At 48.7% G+C, this 14,032-nt stretch overlaps 1 protein-coding gene across 1 annotated transcript in view; it reads right to left on the bottom strand.

Moving 5' to 3' along the window:
- LOC119958231 (POU domain, class 6, transcription factor 1-like) overlaps positions 1–14,032 on the bottom strand; it is a 410,189-nt gene that overhangs the window by 196,752 nt on the left and 199,405 nt on the right.

Genomic DNA, 14,032 nt, shown 5'->3' with positions numbered 1-14,032 from the left:
TCGTAGAAACCTCATGGTGCTGAGGTCCCAGGTTCGATCCCGGCTCTGGGTCACTGTCCGTGTGGAGTTTGCACAGTCTCCCCGTGTCTGCGTGGGTTTCACCCCCACAACCCAAAGATGTGCTGGGTAGGTGGATTGGCCGCTAAATTGCCCCTTAATTGGAAAAAATGAATTGGGTACACTAAATTAAAATATATATATATATCTCATAGAATCCTCACAGTGCAGAAGGAGGCCATTCAACCCATCGTGTGTGCACCGACTTTCGAATGAGCACTCTACCTGAGTCCACTCCCCTGTCCACCCTGCCCTATTCCCATAACCTAACCTACACACCTTTGGACACTAAGGGACAGTTTAACACGGCCAATCCACCAAACCTGTACACCTTTGGACACTAAGGGACAATTTAACATGACCAATCCACCTAACCTGCACATCTTTGGACACTAAGGAACAATTTGTCATGGCCAATCCACCTAACCTGCACATCTTTGGACACTAAGGAACAATTTAACATGACCAATCCACCTAACCTGCACATCTTTGGACACTAAGGGACAATTTATCATGGCCAATCCACCTAACCTGCACATCTTTGGACACTAAGGGACAATTTAACATGGCCAATCCATCTAACCTGCACATCTTTGGACACTAAGGGACAATTTATCATTGCCAATCCACCTATCGTGTACATCTTTGGACACTAAGGGGCGATTTATCATTCCCTTCCAGTCAGGGAACATTTCAGCAGTCAAGGGTATTCAGCCTCTGATCTCCGGGTAAGCGTTCTCCAAGGCGGCCTTCAGGATGCGCGACAACGCAGAATCGCCGAGCAGAAACTTATAGCCAAGTTCTGCACCAATGAGTGAGGCCCCAACCGGGACCTGGGATTCATGTCGCATTACATTCATACCCCACCATCTGGCCTGGGCTTGCGAAACCCTACCAACTGTCCTGGCTTGAGGCAATTTACACCTCTTCAACCTGTGATTATCCCTCTCTCCAGTTGCTCTGTTTGGATCTGTAAAGACTTAATTACCTGCAAAGACTCGCATTCAAAGTATTGTCTTGCATCTTTGACTTTGTCTATATATATATATCTATAATGTGTTTCTGGAACCTACCTATTCATTCACCTGAGGAAGGAGCAGTGCTCCGAAAGCTAGTGATTTGAAACAAACCTGTTGGACTTTAACCTGGTGTTTTAAGACTTCTTACTATACATTTATACATGCCCACTTACTCGATGCAGACATTTATACAGCAGGACAACTTACACAATACATTTATACACAGGCCCACTTACTCAATACATTTATACACAGGCACACTTACTCAATACATTTATACAGCAGGACCACTTACACAATACATTTATACACAGGCACACTTACTCAATACATTTATACACAGGCCCACTTACTCAATACATTTATACACAGGCACACTTACTCAATACATTTATACAGCAGGACAACTTACACAATACATTTATACACAGGCACACTTACTCAATACATTTATACACAGGCCCACTTACTCAATACATTTATACAGCAGGACCACTTACACAATACATTTATACACAGGCCCACTTACTCAATACATTTATACACCTCAATAAGGCAGTCACTGGACATTTATTACTTTTGAGTTGGACTCGATGTTCTGGAGCCTCGTTACTCGAGAACTTGGAAGTGTCTTCCATTCCCTCAGTAGTATATTATTTCTTATGTCTGAATAAAGCTCGCAAGTGAAGTGAAGTAGGTGCTTTATTGTGTAAGTTTGTTCTCTCTCCAGACTTTATACTAGATGTTACATGAGAACTGTCTGTCTGTCTGTGTCCTACTCACTCGCTGCCATTCCTGTGAAGAGTGACTTTCCTGGCTTTTGCCTGCTTATTTATACATCTCTAGTGCTCTCTCTAGTGGTTACTTAGTTGTAGTGTATTTACATTAACCCCTTGTGTATACACAGTGATGCAGATCACTACAGGTTAGGTGGATTGGCCATGATAAATTGCCCTTAGTGTTGGGTGGGGTTACTGGGTTATGGGGATAGCATGGAGTTGTTGACCTTGGGTAGGGTGCTCTTTCCAAGAGCCGGTGCAGACTCGATGGGCTAAATGGCCTCCTTCTGCACTGTAAATTCTATGATTCTATCCCCCTTTTTTCTATTTACATATTTTCTGTACTTTGTTGAAGAAAATTGTACAAAACAGGTAGATAAATGATGATATGTACAATTTGTGATGATACTAATGATTATACAAAGCCAATTAATATTTATGAATCCAATCTTAATAAAAAATTTATGAGTCCAAACTTTATGAATTTATTCGGTTGAGTTTCTTTCTTCTTCTATTGTTGACGTGGTGATGTTGATATTGTAATTTCTTTGTGAACGTCATCACTGTCCTTGTGTTTAAGTAACCAACAAGTCATCATGAGGTGTTCAAATGGTCGAATCACCTTTGTTGTCTGACCTGGACTTTTTCCTGTGCTTGCGGTATTGATTCTGTATGTCATCCACCTTGTCTGACAAAGAACAAAGAAAAGTACAGCACAGGAACGGCCCTCCAAGCCCGTGCCGACCATGCTGCCCGACTACACTACAATCTTCTACACTTCCTGGGTCCGTATCCCTCTATTCCCATCCTACTCATGTATTTGTCAAGATGCCCCTTAAATGTCACTATCGTCCCTGCTTCCACCACCTCCTCCAGCAGCGAGTTCCAGACACCCACTACCCTCTGTGTAAAAAACTTGCCTCGTACATCTACTCTAAACCTTGCCCCTCGCACCTTAAACCTATGCACCCTAGTAATTTACCCCTCTAGCCTGGGGAAAAGCCTCTGACTATCCACTCCATCTATGCTCCTCATACTTTTGTAGACCTCTATCAGGTCGCCCCTCAATCTTCGTTGTTCCAGTGAGAACAAACCGAGTTTATTCAACCGCCCCTCATAGCTAATGACCTGGACTTTTTTCTGTGCTTGCGGTATTGTTGTCTGACCTGGACTTTTTTCTGTGCTTGCGGTATTGATTCTGTATATCATCTTTGTTGTCTGACCTGGACCTTTTTCTGTGCTTGCGGTATTGAGGCATGTCATCTGCCTTGAAAACTGGTTTGCTTGTTTGTTGTGGAGCAGATATGAATTTGTGAGATTTGTTGTCATGCCATGTTATGTTTGTACTCTTGCCATTGTTTTGGACTGTGCTGTTACATTGTCCTTCATGTGCAGAGTTGTACCATGTTGTACAGGTCGTTGTTTCATTGTTATTTCATATATTATTTCTTATGTCTGAATAAAGCTTGTAGTCTTACAGTCTTACAGTTGAAGTAAGTGCTTTATTGTGTAAGTTTGTTCTCTCTCCAGAGTTTATACTAGATGTTACATGAGAGCTGTCTGTCTGTGTCCTGCTCACTAGCTGTCGTTCCTGTGAAGAATGACTTCCTGACTTTCGTCTGCTTATTCATATATCTCTCGTGCTCCCTCTAGTGGTTACTTAGTTGTAGTGTATTTACATTCTCTTGTGTATATACAGTGATGCAGATCACTACAAGTAGGTGGTACTTCCTGGGAAGTTACTTCAGTGTCAATCTCTATAGGTATTGGAAAGTCTTCAGAAGTAGAATCTGAACTTGCCTGTGTTTGCTCCCTGTTCCGAAGGGTGGTCCTTCTACACAGTGGTTGTGTAGATTTTCCAAGGGAAACACCTTGACAAGTTTCAGTGATTTCACTTTGTGAAGCTAGTTACTGATCAGTAAGACATCGCCAAGCCCTTTCACCATCCGTCTGCACGCTGTATGATATTGGACCTGCCTTTGCTCGGATCTTTGCCCAGTCCAAAGATGTGCGGGTTAGGTGGATTGGCCATGCTAAATTGCCCGTAGTGTCCTGAAAAGTAAGGTTAAGGGGGGGTTGTTGGGTTACGGGTATAGGGTGGATACGTGGGTTTGAGTAGGGTGATCATTGCTCGGCACAACATTGAGGGCCGAAGGGCCTGTTCTGTGCTGTACTGTTCTATGGATCACAGCAGGCACCCATTTCTCATGGTGTAGCTCCTGGCGAAAACCTGCTCTCCTTTATTGAGTATTTGCTTTGTTCTTGAAATGTTCTTTAGGTTCAGGTTTGATTTTTAACGGCAAACTTGACAAAGCATCAGCTTTGCTCTGACTTGCGATATTGAATATTGTACATGTGTGCCGAGAATATCAAAGATCATGGGCGGGATTCACCCCTACCTGGCGGGGGATCCCGGCACCCCGAGGAGTGGCGTGAACCACTCTGGCATCAGTCCGCCCCAAAGGTGCGGTATCCTCCGCACCTTCAGGGGCTAGGTCAGCCCCAGAGTGGTTTGCACCGCGCCGGCAAGCAGGGAAGGGGCTTGGCCCCACGCCAACCGGCGCCGAAGGGCCTCCATCGGCTGGCGTGAGTTGGCGCATGAGCGGGAGGACCACAGCGGCCGACGCAGAACAATAGAGTGCACCCACGGCACAGGCCCGTCTGCGGATCGCTGGCCCCGATCGTGGGCCAGGCCACCGTGGGGGCACCCCCCCCCGGGGCCAGATCCCCCCACGCCTCCCCGAGGACCCCGGAGGCCGCTCACGCAGCCAGGTCCCACTGGCAAATACCTGGTGTAACATACGCCAGCGGGACTGGCCGAAAACGGGCGGCCACTCGGCCCATCGCAGGTCGGAGAATCGCCGGGGGAGCCCACTGCCAGCGGCCACCGACCGCCGCGGCATGATTCCTGCCCTCACCGCCAGAGAATTTGGCAGCCAGCGGGAGCCGGATTCACACCTCCCCCCCCCCCCCGGCGATTCTCTGACCCGGCGGGGAGTCGGAGAATCCCACCCCATCTTTGTAATCTACCAGCTGCCAAAGAAGGAATGCCTTTCTAGGGCCCAAAGATCGTCGTCAAGGGTCGATGATCCGTCAAGAAATGAAAGTAGCGTCCATAAAGGTAATGGTGGAACCTTCGTACCCCGAGAATGATGTTCAAAGCCTCTTTTTGTTGCTGAGCGTATTCGTTTCTGCGCTAGTAAGAGTTCATGAAGCAAATGTTATTGGTCGTTCCTCTCCTGAAGGCATTATGTACGAGACAACTCTACCAACCCCATAGAGTAACGCACCACAAGCAAGTTGTAACTTCAGCTTGGCATTGTAGTGAACCAACAGCTCTGACTTCAGTCAGCCGTCTTTGACCTCAATGTCTGCACTTTTGCATTCTCCTGACCAGGACCATACCTGTTTGTGCGTCATGATCATGAGTAGCGCGCGTCACAGTGGTTAGAACTGCTGCCTCATGGCACTGAGGACCAGGGTTCGATCCCGGCCCCAGGTCACTGTCTGTGTGGATTTTGCACATTCTCCCTGTGTCTGCGTGGGTCTCACCCTCAAAGATGTGCAGAGTATGTGGATTGGTCACACTAAATTGCCCCTTAATTGGAAAAAAAAATTGGGTATTTAACATTTTTTTTAAATGATAGAGAGTAGCGGTTGTGATTCTGCAACCATATTCATTTCTAAATATGCCTGTGAAAGGTGAATTTTACTGAATATCTGTCCTTCAGAAAGCCCAACAAACAATCAGCGGCAGTGGATAGTGATCTGCGCATAATACCGCGTTAATAACTGTTTTAAAATCTCCAATAGTTTTCACTGAGCCATTAGGTTTCAATACAGGAACTATTGGTGTTGCCCAATCACTTTTAGCAACTGGTCCAATGACTCCTTCCTGGATCTTCGTTTGACTTTTGGCCTAATGGCGTATGGTATGGATCTAGTTTTGAGCCATTTTTGGTCAAATCATGGAATCATAGAATTTACAGTGCAGAAGGAGGCCATTCGGCCCATCAAGTCTGCCCTTGGAAAGAGCACTCTACTTAATTCCACATCTCCACCCTATCCCAGTAACCCCATGTAACCTTTTTGGACACCAAGGGTCTTCATGTTTGGCTTGATTTTTCATTGCACTTGAACTGCAGTCATTGAGCCTTGTGAATATTCAAACACCTGCTCATACTTCTCTACGAGTTGTTGCAAGGTGCTCTTTGAATCCACTAGTTGATTTACAGCTCCCCAGTTGAGTTTAATTTTTCTCAACCATGCTCTACCAAATAAAGTAGGACATTTTCCACAGACAACATGAAGAGACAACTGAACAGTGTCCATTTTCTTCTACTTATACCATTGTTGAAAGGGGAAATGGCGAACATTGGGCGAAATTCTCCGACCCCCACGACGGGTCGGAGAATAGCGGGAGGGCCTTCCCGACATTTTTCCCGCCCTCCCGCTATTCTCCCCCCCCCCCCCCCCCACCCGCCCAACTCCCGACACGAATCGCTGCCGCCGTTTTTTTACGGCCGGCAGCGATTCACAGCTGATAGATGGGCCGAAGTCCCAGCCCTTTACGCTGTTTTTACGAACGGCAAACAGACCTGGTCTGGCCGTTCGTAAAAACGGCCGTAAACACTCGCATTTTATAACCATGGCACCGATTGGCACGACAGTACCACGGCCGTGCCAAGGGTGCCATGGGCCCACGATCGGTGGGCACCGATCGCGGGCAGCGGGCCCGATGCCCGCGCACTATTTGTCCTTCCACCGCCCCGCAGTATCCATTCGCGGGGCGGCTGAGGGGCATCCCGGCCCGCGCATGCGCGGGTTTCGCGCAAATACGCGACGACGTCATCCGCGCATGCGCGGGGTGGAGTCTTCCAATCTGCGCATGCGCGGCTGACGTCATATGACGCGTCAGCCGGCGCTAACTCCGGCAAGCGGGCTTAACGAAATTCGTTAAGCCCGTGATGCCGGAGCTTGCGGCGTCGGGCTGCTAGCCCCGACCGGGGACCAGAATCGGTTCCCGGTCGGGAAGGGGCGCGCTTTGACGCCAGCCTTACGATTTCTCCCGTTTTGGGAGAATCACGCCCATTGTGCTGTGAGGCATGATGGTAACAGACTTGTGTGTGTGAAAACTGCAACCCAGCTAAATGAATTCCGTGGGAAAAGACAGAACAACAAATGTACATCTGGACTCTTCACTGATAACATTTTATGCTGAAACAGCCAAAACAAGACTCTCTCAAAGATAACTGATGGTAAAGGAGTGTTTATAACTAAGAACCTAAATCCTTAGGAAAAGAAGACGCTGGCGAGATTTCAGCAGCGAGAAACTCAGAGCAGAGCACACCGTCCAGAGAGGGCCTGGCCAGTTCTATCAAGTCAGGTTTAGAGTTCAGGTTTTGAAACGTATGTAACTGCTCAAATAAGTACAGAACTAAAATCTTAGTGTGTTAAAAAAAGTTTTTAAAAATTTATTTACGGGATGTGGGCGTCGCTGGTTAGACCAGTATTTATTGCCCTTCCCTAGTTGCCCTTCGGGAGGTGATGCTAAGTTGCCTTCTTAAATTGCTGCAGTCCCCGAGGTGTAGGTACACCCACAGTGCTGTTAGGGAGAGAATTCCAGAATTTTGACCCAGCAACAGTGAAGGAACGGTCGATAGATTTCCAAGTCAGGGTGGTGAGTGACTTGGACGGGAACCTCCAGGTGGTGGGGTTCCCAGGTATCTGCTACTCTTGTCCTTCTAGATGGTAGTGGTTGTGGGTTTGGAAGGTGCAGTGCATTTTGTAGATGATGCACACAGCTGTGACTGTGCGTCGGTGGTGGAGGAGTGAATGTTTGCAGAAGGGGGAGCAATCAAGCGGGGCTGCTTTGGCCTGGATGATGTCGAGCTTCTTGAGTGTTGTTGGAGCTGCACTAATCCAGGCAAGTGGAGAGTGTTCCATTACACTCCTGACTTGTGCCTTGTAGATGGTGGACAGTCTTTGGGGGTCAGGAGGTGAGTTACTCGCTGTAGGATTCCCAGTCTTTGACCTGCACTGGTCGCCACAGTATGAATATGGCTGGTCCAGTTCAGTTTCTGATCAATGGTAACCCCCAGGATGTTGATTGTGGGGAATTCAGTAAAGGTAATGCCATTGAATGTTAATGGGCGATGGTTAGATCCTCTCTTAGGAGATGATCATTGCCTGGCACTTGTGTGACACGAATATCATAGATATCATAGAATTTACAGTGCAGAAGGAGGCCATTCGGCCCATCGAGTCTGCACCGGCTCTTGGAAAGAGCACCCTACCCAAGGTCAACACCTCCCCCTATCCCCATAACCCAGTAACCCCACCCAACACTAAGGGCAATTTTGGACACTAAGGGCAATTTATCATGGCCAATCCACCTAACCTGCACATCTTTGGACTGTGGGAGGAAACCGGAGCACCCGGAGGAAACCCACGCACACACGGGGAGAACGTGCAGACTCCGCACAGACAGTGACCCAGCCGGGAATCGAACCTGGGACCCTGGAGCTGTGAAGCCATTGTGCTATCCACAAGGCTACCGTGCTGCCCTATAACTTGCCACTTGTCAGCCCAACCCTGGATATTGCCCAGGTCTTGCTGCATTTGGACATGGACTGCTTCAGTATCTGGGGAGTCGTGAATGTTGCTGAACATTGGGCAGTCATCCGTAAACATCCCCACTTCTGACCTTATGATGGAAGGGAGGTCATTGATGAAGCGGCTGAAGATGGTTGGTCCTAGGACACTATCCTGAGGAACTCCTGTAGTCATGTCCTGGAGCTGCGATGATTGACCTCCAACCACCACAAGGGCCCCCACAGGGCAGCACGGTAGCATTGTGGTTAGCACAATTGCTTCACAGCTCCAGGGTCCCAGGTTCGATTCCCGGCTGGGTCACTGTCTGTGCGGAGTCTGCACGTTCTCCCCGTGTGTGCGTGGGTTTCCTCCGGGTGCTCCGGTTTCCTCCCACAGTCCAAAGATGTGCAGGTTAGGTGGATTGGCCGTGATAAATTGCCCTGAGTGTCCAAAATTGCCCTTAGTGTTGGGTGGGGTTACTGGGTTATGGGGATAGGGTGGAGGGGTTGACCTTGGGTAGGGTGCTCTTTCCAAGAGCCGGTGCAGACTCGATGGGCCGAATAGCCTCCTTCTGCACTGTAAATTCTATGAAATTCTGTGTTCCTTTGTGCCAGGTATGACTCCAGCCAGCAGATGGTTTTCTCCCTGATTCCCATTGACTCCAGTTTAGTTAGGGCTCCTTGATGCCACACTCGGTCAAATTGTGCCTTGATGTCAGGGGAAGTCACTCTCACCTCACCTCTGGAGTTTAGCTCTTTTGTTCATGTTTGAACCAAGGCTGTAATGAGGTCAGGAGCTGAGTGACCCTGGCTGAACCCAAACTGAGCGTCCTTGAGCAGGTTATTGCTGAGTATTTTTTCTTTGTTCATTCATGGGATGTGGGCATCGCTGGGCCAGCATTTATTGCCCATTCCTGAGGGGCATTTAAGAGGAAACCACATTGCTGTGGGTCTGGAGTCACATGTAGGCCAGACCAGGTAAGGATGACAGATTCCCTTCCCTAAAGGACATTCGCGAACCAGGTGGGATTTTACGACAATCGACAATGGTTTCATGGTCATCTTTAGACTTTTAATTCTGGATCTTTATTGAATTCAAATTCCACCAACTGCCCTGGTGGGATTGGAGCCTGGGTCCCCTGGGTCGCTGGATTACTAGTCGTGCGGCAAGACCACTACGTCACTGCCTCCCATGAAAGTGCCACTTGATAGCACTGCTGATAACTCCTTCCATCACTTTGCTGGTGATGGAGAGCAGACTGATAGGGCGGTAATTGGCTGGGTTGGATTTGTCCTGTTTCTTGTGTACAGGACACAACTGGGCAATTTTCCACATTGCTGGGTAGATGTCAGTGTTGTAGCTGTACTGGAACAGCTTGGCTAGGGGTGCGGCAAGTTCTGGAGCATGCCTTCAGTACTATTGCCGGAATATTGTCCGGGCCCATAGCTTTTGTAGTATCCAGTGCCTTCAGCTGTTTTTGATATCACGTGGAGTGAACCGTATTGGCTGAAGATTGACATCTGTGATGCTGGGGACCTCCGGAGGAGACCGAGATGGATCATCCACTCGGCACTTCCGGCTAAAGATTGTTGCTAATGCCTCAGCCTTGTCTTTTGCACACGGGCTGGGCTCCTCCATCATCGAGGATGGGGATATTTGTGGAGCTTCCTCCTCCGGTGAGTTATTTAATTGTCCACCACCATTCACGGCTGGATGTGGCAGGACTGCAGAGCTTAGATCTGATGCGTTGGTTGTGGAGTTGTTTTGCTGTCTATTACTTGCTGCTTACGCTGTTTGGCACACGAGTAGTCCTGTGTTGTAGCTTCACCAGGTTGACATCTCATTTTTCTGTATGCCTGATGCTGCTCCTGGCATGCTCTCCTGCACTCTTCATTGAACCAAGGTTGATCCCCTGGCTGGGTGGTTATGGTAGAGTGGGGGATATGCTGGGCAATGAGGTTGCAGATTGTGATTGAATACAATTCTGCTGCTGATGGCCCACAGCGCCTCATGGATGCCCAGTCTTGAGTTGTTGGATCTGTTTGAAGTCTATCCCATTCAGCACGGTGGTAGGACCACACAACACGAAGGAGGGTATCCTCAATGTGAAGATGGGACTTTGTCTCCACAAGGACTGTGCGGTTGTCACTTCTACCAATACTCTCATGGACAGATGCATTTACAGCAGGCAGGTTGGTGAGGATGAGGTCAAGTAGGTTTTTCCCCCCCCTGTTGGTTCCCTCACCACCTGCTGCAGTCCCAGTGTAGCAGCGATGTCATAGAACATAGAACATAGAACGATACAGTGCAGTACAGGCCCTTCGGCCCTCAATGTTGCACCGACATGGAAAAAAAAACTAAAGGCCATCTAACCTACACTATGCCCTTATCATCCATATGCTTATCCAATAAATTTTTAAATGCCATCAATGTTGGCGAGTTCACTCCTGTTGCAGGTAGGGCATTCCACGGCCTCACCACTCTTTGCGTAAAAAACCCACCTCTGACCTCTGTTCTATATCTATTACCCCTCAATTTAAGGCTATGCCCCCTCGTGCTAGCCACCTCCATCCGCGGGAGAAGGCTCTCGCTGTCCACCCTATCTAACCCTCTGATCATTTTGTATGCCTCTATTAAGTCACCTCTTAACCTTCTTCTGGGTCCTTCAGGACCCAGCCAGCTCGGTCTGTGGTGGTACCACCGAGCCACCCTTGGTGATGGACATTGAAGTTCCCCACCCAGAGCATATTCTGTGCCCTTGCCACCCTCAGTGCTTCCTCCAAGTGGTGTTCAACATGGAGGAGTACTGGTTCATCAGCTGATGGTGGCCGGTACGTGGGAATCAGCAGGCGGTTTTCTTGCCCATGTTTAACCTGAAGCCATGAGACTGCATGGGGTCCAGAGCCGATGTTGAGGACTCCCAGGGCAACTCCCTCCCTTCTGTATACCACTATGCGGCCACCTCTGCTGAGTCTGTCCTGCCGGTGATTCAGGACATACCCATGAATGGTGATAGTGCTGTCTGGGGCATTGTCTGTAAGGTATGATTCTGTGAGTATGACTATGTCAGGCTGTTAATTAACTAGTCTGTGAGACAGCTCTCCCAACTTTGGCACAAGCTCCCATATGTTAGTAAGGAGTGTCATCAAGTGTTGCAGCAAAGTCGCAGTGTTTTGCGAACCTCCTTAAAGTCGCTATGAACTGTAAACTGCTTTCAGTTTCTTCCTGATTGTCGCGGTGGAACCAAACCATTTCTGCAATTATCAATGGACCAGGTGAAAAACGCCCTTCTAAACTTTCCATTTGTTTGATGTTGGTCTTTTCTCCCGGTTTTGCTGGATGAACTAAATTTTATCCCAGCATCGAAGTTACAGACCCGATCGAACGGGGAAACGTTGTGACCATTAGGTTCTCCGGTGTTTGATTGTCTATGAGATACAATTGGAATCTTTCCTCATGCGAGCTCCAAGTCTCACCGTCTTCATCAAATACATCATGGGGCCATCATGGATGCCATTCCGGATTCCCGCTCCGAGGGTCTATACTTCAACCAATTCCTTCCTTCCCATTCTTTGAGATGTATGGCACAAACAATCCCCTAATCCATGATATAACTTAGAAATGTTCTTTTTGCCTGACTGTGGTTTGGCCTTTTCCCGAATAGTGCCCTGCACAGAGCTGGCAGGTTCCATTTGTGGATCCGTGTCCAGTCGTGGGCAATTTGGATCCCCAGGTAGCGGAATTTATTTTGGGCTTGTTTGAACGGCAGTCCCTACAGTTCTGCCCCTCTCCCTTGCGGGCTCGCGAGGAAGATTTCACTCTTGCTCTGGTTGAGTTTGTAGCCCGAGAAGGCTCCAAACTCTTTCAAGAATCTGATGGTCCCCACCATGCTGCCTAGGTGAAGAGGAGCGGGTCATCCACATAGAGTGAGACTCTGTGCTCTCTGACCCTCTTTGGATCCTGCTCCAGCTGTTCACCATTCTGAGTATGATCGCCAGTGGTTTGGCCGCAAGGGTGAACAACAGCGGGCATCCCTGCCTGGTGCCCCTGTGCAGCTGGAAGTACTGGGAGCTGGTGGTGTTTTTCCTCAAACTCACCGTGGGAGCATTGTGCAGGGGTTTCACCCATGAGGTGAACCCTGGCCCAAACCCAAACCACTCCTGTACCTCAATGAGATACTTCCACTTGACTCGGTCCAAGGCCTTTTCTGCGTCCAGGGAGATGATCTGGTGTTCTCTGGATGCAGTCATTATCATGTTCAGCAGACGCCTGGTGTTCAATGTTAGCTGCCTACTATTGACAAAGCCTGTCTGGTCCTCTGCGACTACCTCTGGTACGCAGTTCTCCAGTCGCCTTGCCAGGATTTTGGCCAGTATTTTCAGATCTACATTGAGCAACGAGATGGGTCTGTAGGACCCGCATTCGATTGGGTCTTTTTCTGAGGGATCAGCGTGATTGAGGCTTGTGCTAACGTAGTCGGCAGGGTGTCCCTCATCAGTGAGTCTGTGAACATCTCCCGCAGGTGCAGAGCCAGTGCTGTCGCAAATCGTTTGTAGAAGTCCACCAGGAATCCGTCTGGTCCCCACCTGCATGGGGTTAATGCTGTCCATGACTTCTCCCAGTTCTAGTGGTGCTTCCAGTCCCGTTTCTGATCTTCCCCCATGACTGGCATGTCCAGTCCATCGAGGAACCTCATCCTCGAATCACCTTCAGGGGTCTCAGAGTTGTACAGCCCCCAGTAGAAGGCCTTGAATGTTTTGTTGACCTTTTCTGATTTGGCTACCAGCCTGCCGCTTTTGTCCCTGATCTGTGCTGTTTCCCTCGTGGCTGCCTGCCGTCTCAGCTGGTGAGCCACCAGGCTATGTCTCCATGTTCATAGAAGGTCCTCCATGCCTGGCGGAGTTGGTGTACTGATTTCCTCGAGGAGAGCAGGTCAAAGTCCATTTGTAGTTTTTTTCCTCTCCACCAGAAGCTCTACTGGAGTATCACCGGTCTACCTCCAGTATGGATTCGACCAGTTGTTGTCTAGCTGCCCTCTCCTTCCTATCTTGACATGCTTTGTAAGCGATAATCTCATCCCTGATCACAGCCTTCAGCGCTTCCCAGAACGTGGAGATCTGCCAATTCTGGCTATTAGTAATATACCCGTCTATGGCCTAAGATATTGCTTTGCAAAAAGCCTTATCGGCAAGGAAGCCCGTGTCCAACCAGGGATGGCCGATCTCCAACCTCATATCCATGTAGTCTGGAGCGTGGTCGGAGATTACGATCGCGGAGTATTCTGCTCTTGTTATCTCAGGAAGCTTCAATTTCCCCACCATAAAGAAGTCAATACGTGAATATACTTGTGTACCTGGAAGGAGAACTCCCTCTCTCCTGGGTGTGTGAACCTCCACAGATCCACTGCCCCTGTCTGCTCCATAAACATGCCTAGTTCCTTCATCATGTTTGAAGTTTTCCCTGATTTGGGGTTTGATCTGTCCATCCGTGGGTCCCGCAAAGTTATAATCATACTCTTTCTTAGTGTCACAAGTAGGCTCACATTAACACTGCAATGAAAATACAGTGTTTTCTGGATGTGAA

Source organism: Scyliorhinus canicula, chromosome 28, assembly GCF_902713615.1.
Source record: "Scyliorhinus canicula chromosome 28, sScyCan1.1, whole genome shotgun sequence".
In the NCBI taxonomy this organism is placed as follows: domain Eukaryota; kingdom Metazoa; phylum Chordata; class Chondrichthyes; order Carcharhiniformes; family Scyliorhinidae; genus Scyliorhinus; species Scyliorhinus canicula.
This window is presented reverse-complemented; position numbering and strand designations above follow the sequence as displayed.